This window comes from Cyprinodon variegatus, unplaced genomic scaffold (genome assembly GCF_000732505.1).
Source record: "Cyprinodon variegatus isolate N-32 unplaced genomic scaffold, C_variegatus-1.0 Scaffold333, whole genome shotgun sequence".
Lineage (NCBI taxonomy): Eukaryota > Metazoa > Chordata > Actinopteri > Cyprinodontiformes > Cyprinodontidae > Cyprinodon > Cyprinodon variegatus.
The window spans coordinates 24,342-33,130 of record NW_015150786.1 but is presented as its reverse complement, the minus strand read 5'-3'; the positions used below and the strand labels follow the sequence as shown (position 1 = coordinate 33,130).

Here is an 8,789-nt window from a genome sequence, read left to right as displayed (position 1 = left end):
TGATGATATTGTGATATTTTAATGTATCAATATTTTTTCCCTCGTCTTTAGAAGTTTTTAAGTCTGTAAAAAAAAACGTTTTTGAGGAAGAAGAAGAAGTAGTATTTATTTTTTTTTGTTAGACTTTAGAAACTCAGAAGCTGATCAAATATCGGGTTAAATATCGGTGGGGTGGCCGATGTCCGATATTTGGTTTTACGGCCGATACAAGCCGATACCGATAGGGGACCGATTATATCGTGCATCCCTATTATATATTGAATACTTTGAAGTTTTGTAAAGACTTGGAGTAAAAAACAAAAAATTTTCAAAGACATAAGCTTAACCATTCATCCAAGTATATATGGTCTGAGATGATGTAAGATTCTAAGAAAAAAAAACTTTTGGAGGGAAAGAATGGGATCAGATAGTTTTGAAATACTTGTTTTAAAAAAAATCTGCTGCCACTAATATTGTCAACCCTGATGTTAATTATTTTGAACATACCATTTTTATCAGCAGGACACTACATGTTGCACTAGAATTCACTTAGTACTCTAGATCATTTAGAAATGTTGGGGAGAGTTTTTCTAAATTCAACAGGTCTAGAGACAGAAAGCCATACAGTATAACTGAGGCTGGGCTATCTATAGCTTAAAAATCAAATCTCCAGTTTTTTCCTACCAAATCTAACTAATAAATTTTTGCTTTCTCCCTTACATTTTAAGATAAAATATGACAAATTACATTGATGCTTCACAATGAAAATATAGCACCCTAAATGTTTGCTAATGGGTATTACACAGTGAGCTAGATTATCAGTAATAGGTGCACATCTAAGAACAAAATCTAATGAACTGTTGTGACTGTATGCTATGGAAGCCCAAGGAATGGATTGGTGGAAAAAAGTAACCATATTTCTAAACATTAATTTTCATAAATGGAGAAAATAATCTTCCTGTTAAAAGAGAGTTTTTCCTCTCCACTCTCACTACAAGCATGCTTAGTGAGAGGGATTGCCTTCGAGTCAATGAGTCGATGCAATCAACTGGTTTTCCTTAGAAAACTTTGAACTAATTTGACTGGATGATCTGATTGAACTGTAAAGTGCCTTGAGATTACTTGTGTTATGAATTGGCGCTACATAAATTGAATTAGAAATGAATTAATCGATAAATTACCAAGCCCTATGTAAAATGCTATTTTTGTGTGTTGGAAACAATTTCACTTATTGATTTGACCATATGTTACAAACAACAATCTGCTTAAAATACCTATTAATGATCTAGATCTAATTTTCTGGACCTATATTTGAATAAAAAAATTCCCGGTGCATTAAAGCATCCTATGTTAAAGTTTTTAACAAAGTAAGACACAGATCTTTGCAGCAATTCTGATTGACTAAGCTCTAACCATCCTTCTCCCTACTGCTAAAAAAAAAAAATTTAAATACTCGGAACATATTTAACATTTTAAACTTTTCTACTTCTGTATGGATGTGAGAAAGTTAAGGTCGCTTTTATGTCCTAAAAAACTAATTATTTGAGATGTCAAAAGTTATGGAAGCTATAATGTTAGAAAATGTTTAACCTGTATTTTTTTGTATCTAATATGTTGAAAAGTTCTGTTTTCCCTAAATATGAGGGTTTTTTTTGTTATTACAGTAAATGTGCACATATTTTGATTCATTATACACACTTTCCTTGGCTGTTAATACATCCAATTTTCCCTGCTGTGGGATGATCAAGGATTAATTTATATGTTTTTAACATCCTCTATACCACAAGGTGGTGAAGGTGCTGTGGCAGCAATGGACAAAACCACCTTCTTAGGTTTGATTGCCTTAATTAAAAACCTTTAGGTAACAGCAGAGGAAGATGGTGTTTGTTTTCCTGCTCCTACAGCAGCTCAGTAGTGAGTTAAATGCATAATTCAGAATTGGCAACGCTTCCAAACAAGCTTGCATCGGATTGTGATGTGGTGAGACAAAGCTACACAGCGGGAAACAGCCTCCAGAGTATGAAAAATTACTTGGCTGCACTTAAGAGCAAACAACTAAGGAGTTATTCATTTCTTGCCACAGTGTACATCATATCAGCCGCAGCACACAAGAGCGAGTGCGCCCACACACACACACACACACACACACACACTGGGAATCTTGGCGACCGGTTTTCTTCAAAGAGCGAGGGGCAAACAGCTCTTATCAGTGAGGAGAATCAGACACCTGCTGCTGCTGCTGTCTGAGGCAGCACACATCCACTCTCATAACTGTCCTCGACAACCACAAACACAGAAACTGGGATTCTTCAAAGACACAACAGGGCAAGTTACAACAAGCCAGGAACAGGTGCACAAAGATAGGGCGCCAATTACACAAAACACAGAGGATATTTTTTTAAACATGTCGTCTGAGGCTAAACTATTAGCAGCTGCTCAAAGGTTTGAGGAAGTAGTTTTCCTCTATGCAACACAGAGGCTACAGTTTGGAAAGCATGCCACATCACAGCGCCGGACCCTTTTTTTTTGCTTTGTTTAAGCATCAAAGCTGTTAAGCTGCAGAGTTTTATTGTGATAATACATTTTTTGTGACACACGCTTTGCATAAATGTGGATAATTGTGTTATTTTCTTTATATGCTGTTCAACTTTAAACACATTTATTTGTTTGTTTAGTTATCTTTTCTGTGTTACAGTGAAATCCAGCAACATCTGGAAAAGAAGAAAGTATTCAGTTTGATATGGGAGGGAGAAAATTAAGAATTAGAAGCTGTTTATGTATCTAATGTCAATAGGTTCCATCCATCCATCCATCCATCCATCCATCCATCCATCCATCCATCCATCCATCCATCCATCCATCCATCCATCCATCCATCCAAAACACCTGCCATAATGTTACTAGGCAATAAAGATTTTGATTGGATATAAAACATAAAAAATATATGGGAACCCAAAGTCTGAAAAAAGAAGCAACAAGAAAAATCTGTTTACATTTCCTTATTATTTCAATTACTGAACTATTAGTCTTCAATTTTTCTAGCTCCCAAAACCACAAGAAATACTCCCACCCCCCCTCCCCACCAAGACCACTACCTACCCAAAGGGAAAAAAAACTGCAGCAAAAACAAAAAGTCAAATGACTCATTATAACTCCCTAATCCTCTCTTCTTAGCTTCTGATGGACATTAGACATATTTTCTGGCTTCTTCAGATTCCACAGTGTAATTTCACAGCCATTACCTCGGCTCCACAATGCATAGCACAATCCCATCACATGACAGTAAAATCCTCCCAAACTGAACCATAGGAACTTCTAAACTCTTCTGCCATTCTGGCAATTCTTTAAAAAAAATCTGATATTTAATCCATATTAGAAAGTTAAATGGAGTATTCAACCCTTAGAATGTAACTCCTTCAATAAACAGGCAGTTATCCTATTTTTTATGCCTTGTTGCTAAACTTGAAGCTCTTTTTTCTTCACATGGCAGTCATTCAAGAGTAATCCTGGATGTAATCTATCACCTTTCTCTTCTCTGGTTGAGCAGCTGTCCGGCTCGCCTCTCAGTCATCCACTGTGCTGTAATACACTGATGGTACGTGGCTAAAAAAGCACGGCGAGCAGCAGATCAGCCATGTACACCGCTCATCCCTACAAGCATGAATCATGTTCATAATCACAGTACACTGACTCCACCAGCCACCAGGGAATATCTGTTGAGGCAAATGAGGCTCCTGGTTTCCAATACAAACATGAATGCATATACACACACAGCTTGTGTAATATCTCACAAAAGCTGTTATAAATATTAAAGAACCAAATCTGCATTTTTCTTATCTTTCCAGCAATGATAAAAAAAAAAAGGCCAAGAAGAACCTGTCAAGTCTGTTGCGACACTGCTTCAGGTGCTTTTGTTTTTGTTTTTGCTATAGAGGCCAGCTTTCATATTTGAATCCAAAGTTCAACCTTCCCTTCAAGCAAAGGAGTGGGTGCTGGATGAAGGCAGTGATGTAGGTTGGGAAGAGTAAATAATATCTGTTGCATCTTTTTTTGTTTGTTTGTTTGAAGAAAACAACAGCATATAATCTCAATCTTTAAATCAAAGCAAGATGATTAAATGTTTTAATACTGTGGCATCTGAAATGCAAACACTGCGATCCAGAGGCGACTTCAGGCCAAGGTCTGCACATTATTAGCACAAAGGGCCTTTTCTCTGCACACCAAAGTTCCCCTGCCTGTTGTGACAATGCCCAGGGGGGTAGAGCAGATGTCCATTGCCAGCAGCACATCTGCATACAGCTTCTATCCCCACCCCTTCACTGGTCAGACAATGGGGCCCATCCTCCTCCACTTAAACCTTTCTTCCACCACAGCCTCCAACTGCAGTAAAAAAAAAAGAGAAGAAATAAGTGAGAGTGGCCTTTTGAGAAGCAGTTCCCACTCTGCCTGTCAAAACAAGAGAAGTGCAAAGTGGATTACTAAATACACCAAACTTTGAAACTTTCCCAGCAGAAATCAGTGCCAGCATGCATTGCAACGTGCGCGCATTCTAAAGAATGAATCAAATTAATCCCTAATTGGATTTGAAATGAATCCACTCATTAGGATCCAGGTTTCACCTCACTGTGAGGCGCTTGGATCTGCTAATGTCTACTCCCACCCTCCTTCGTCCCTCCTTTGCTGATGGCGCAGGGACGCATGGACAGCGATGCGAGGACGCAGCGCTCTCTCCACACACGGAAATATTCCACCTTTTTTCTTCCCTTCTCTCTCTTTTTGCAACAATCCGGATTCCTACCTCAAACGTCGGCTTTTAGGGCTTCCCAGAAATAGCATCGCAGGCTACGCATTTCAAATTCGCTTGTTATTTCGGATTAAGATAATGATCCACCTTTAGATGGCATGGAAAAAAAAACAAAAAAAAAAAACTTCAATCCTGCATGCAACGGGACAATCTCCAGCCCTGCGAAACGGTGCCGCTATCGAGTTTATTTTTAACCAGGGCAGAAAGCCTGGGCTCTTGGTGCGCCTGGTTATCCCACTGTTTACTTATAAGCTTCATAAACACTCCTATTCTTTTCCTGCTGCCAGGATTGAGAGGTGTGTATCAGTTTGCTTTTCCTTTCGCCCCCCCTCTCTCGCTCTTGGAGTGAGGCGGAGCCTTTGCGCACTCCTCACATGCACACTGCAAAGATAAGAATGTTCCTCCACTGGATGATGATGGACGGTGGGTACATTCTAAAAAAATGCACATTGATATCAGGCCACTTTCAATTTCCACTAAGATTCAAAAGGAAATTTGAAGTTTTTGTTTTAAATTCTCCTAAATGGAAGCTCTGTGATTGGATGCTCTCTGAACTCAAGTGCAGGAGTTGGGAAACAAAAAAGATCTTAAATAAATGTATATCTCTGTTTGATCAGCTGTTGCAGAACTGGAGAGCTCCTTTAGTGACTGCTGCACCAAATGCACCAGCGAGCGTTATCACAGATCCTTCCTCCCAGCAGCTTTAAGAATTTATAACCATCACTGTTCCCAACAACAGGGGTGGAGCTAGATGGGGGGCCAGGAGTGTCCACCCTTGCCCAATCATTGGTGGCCCCCTGGGTGTCAGGGTAAAAAAAAAAAAGAAAAGCTGGTCGGAAATCCGTGGGCACGGATTGATAAACTGAGCGCGCGGTTTTCCAATCCGTGCACGCAGATTTAGAAACTGTGCTCTCGGTTTATTTATCCGTGCCCGTGGATAGAGAAACGATGGGAAAGATTTACACCCCAGATCTCAAAACTGAAAGAATTTTATCCACTATACCTATTATTTAGAGAGCATGGATGTTTGAATATATTCAATTCAATTCAGTTTATTTCTATAGCACCAACTTACAACACATGTCATCTCAAGGCACTTTAAAGTTCACCAGATCATGCAGTCAACTTGATTCAAAGTTTTCTATCTAAGGAAATCCAGTTGATTGCACTGACTCATTGACTCAAATGCAATTCCTCACACTAAGCATGCTTGTAGCGACAGTGGAGAGGAAAAACTCCCTTTTAACAGAAGGAAACCTAGAGCAGAACCAGAACCAGTGGCCATCTGCCGAGGCCGACCACATACAGCTATTATATAATATTTTTAAAAGAAAAAATGACTTAGTTCACTTATACCTTTGGCTGGCCGTTTAACACGATATGGGCAGATGCCATGGCAGCATTATTTATTTGTCAGCTGTGTACTGAAAAAGTCTTTTAATTCTTTGTTACATGGGCAGTCAAAGGTGATTTCCACTTAAAGCTAAAAGAAGGCAGACCCACTTTCCGAAGGGATGTTCTGCATTTCATCAAACCCCAGAATCCGCTGTTACCATTTTACTTAAAGCTGCCTTGGTATGATGATGCACAAGTCTATTAATTGATGCATAAGTCCATTAATGGGCTAACCATGCAGGGGTTTCATGTAAGAACTGTCACTGGCCAGAAACATGGGGGATCTGTTAACCTGTAACTGAATTTCAAACTCTGCCTCAGAATGGAGGAGAAGAAGGATTTACGGTAGGTAACTTTGAACTCCGTGGGGCTTTTGGTATCCAGTGGAAGTCCTTGCATACAGTAAATACCGTAAGACCCTGGGAAAAGCCCTCCTTCTTTAGCCCTCCGACCGATTACACTGCAAACAGACACCTGATGCAATACAGTGCACTCCTACAGAAGGCACATAACATCTCAGACCTTGAAGTAGATGGTCTACATTGGCTGAAGACCACATCGGTTACCACTTCTGTCAGCCCAGGCTCATTAAAACTGGACAGTAACACAGTAGAGAAAAAGAGTACTGAGCCTTCATGATCTAATGATGTGATCAGAATTTGTCCTAAACAATGAAATCATGGATCCACTCTGCCATGGGTTAACAGTTCAGGCTGCTGTTGGAGGCAGTGTACTAGTGTGGAAACATGTCCTTGACACACTGTGGGTCTTTATTTGATTATAGTATATTTGCCATAGCCTATTATCACTGAGATGAGGGCTATGGTTTCATGATGGGTATTTAAACCAAGGTGATTTGTGATTTCACTTAATTTTAAACAAATTAAACCATTTCCACCTCAGAATAACAATGAAATGTGCAATACTAAAATGCAGCAAAAATTTCAGGTTTTTCTCTTTCTTACTGTCTGTTGGTGTGCTGATATTTGACTGACTTAAAATTAGCATAGTTATTTTTAATAACAGTTTTGAGAACCGCTGCTCTAAATAACATTTATCATATAGATTTGAATGGCTGCTCAGTGTTGCAGTGGGTAACACTGCTGCCTTGCAGCAAAAAGGTTCTGGGTTCGATGAAGTTCTGCTTCACATTTATGAACATCTATGAACTAGATTTTCTCAGCTTCCTGCTTTTTTAATCAAGTAAGACGAAACAGAAATCATTCTAGTCGCAGTGGATGGAAAAGTAAACCAAAAGTATCAACAATCAAAATGCTAGTTAAAAAAATGCAAAAAGTTGAATATGTGAAGATAAATGAAAGAAAGCTGTCCTTAATTATTTTCTTAAAGTCACATGTTTATGCTGAAATTACTTTTCCTCTGAACAAACTGGTAGGCTACAGCCCAGATGATTTTGTTTTATACCCTTTGTTTATTTCATTATATGCAATCCCAAAACAATGCCTTCTTGTATGGCATCATGCAAATATCAAAATATGCCAGCCAAGTTATCAGGGCAAGAACGATGAACCTCCATAATACTCAGGATAACCTATTTATATGTTTAAGCAAGTGAAACCAAATAAGAAAATCCTGCTATATCACGATTTAAGACATCAGTCAGGAAAATTTAGTCAAACTAAACCAGTGTGTGCAAACATGGATGAAAATACTCATCTGCTATATATTAGTTTTGCTATTGGTGTACACACTGAAAAAAATGCAGTTTTTGTACAACCTGCACTTTTTTGCGTGTGGTCTAGGGCTTGGTGGATCTTGGACCTTTACTGAAATATCTCCATTCCTGTAGCCACCCCTAACACAATATAATACTGGGCATGGACCCAAAATCTCCGAAAGACCAGGAGTAGCCAAAAGACAAGCAAAAAGAAGCATATGCTCACACCGGGAACAAGCAGAAGGATATGATGAGGATAAAAATAAAATCAATAGATCACAGTTTGAATTATGACAACAAGATTTTACTATAGTAATAAACGAACACACAGTGGGATCTGAATGAATTAATTCAACTACTACTCAGATTCCAAATGTCATATCAAGTTAATGTTGTCCAGTTTGTTAATTTACTTTTTCTTCCTAGAGTCGATTTTCAAAGATTCCAGATAAAATAGGATTTTTTAAATCAAGAGGCAAAGACTCAAAAAATGGTTTACTGTACACACACTGTGTGCTGAATTAGCAACAGAAATCACTCTGCACATTCTGGAAAGATGTTATCTGCTCATACAAACACTTTTTTAAGACAAGCAAGCCTTCTAAAGACCAGGCCCATTATGCATTTTCTTATGTTTTTTAAAGTGAAAACCAAACAACAGGGGTTATTAATTAACCATATTATTGTGTTTATAATATGAATCTACATGTAATCTTTTGTCAAGAATATGGTCTATTTACTTTATGGTAAAGCTTTATTTAGATAAAGATTCCCAATTAAAAAAAATTCTTCTCTGATCAAAGTAGATACAGAAATCACTGACTATTTCTCTATAAATAAAGATTTATAGGAAATACTAAAACACCACAAAGTAATTTTAAGTCCCACAACTGGACTTTTTGAAAATAGCACTGTTTTAAACAATTACTGCCC

At 38.2% G+C, this 8,789-nt stretch overlaps 1 protein-coding gene across 1 annotated transcript in view; it reads right to left on the bottom strand.

The window, feature by feature from the left end:
* The window catches only part of LOC107091351 (C-terminal-binding protein 2-like), an 80,004-nt gene extending 74,907 nt beyond the window's left edge, over positions 1-5,097 (bottom strand). The window contains exon 1 of the mRNA XM_015385203.1: positions 4,778-5,097. The gene's annotated coding sequence lies outside the window, so the exon portion shown is untranslated. The remainder of the gene's footprint in view (positions 1-4,777) is intronic.
* Between the last annotated feature and the right edge of the window lie 3,692 nt (positions 5,098-8,789).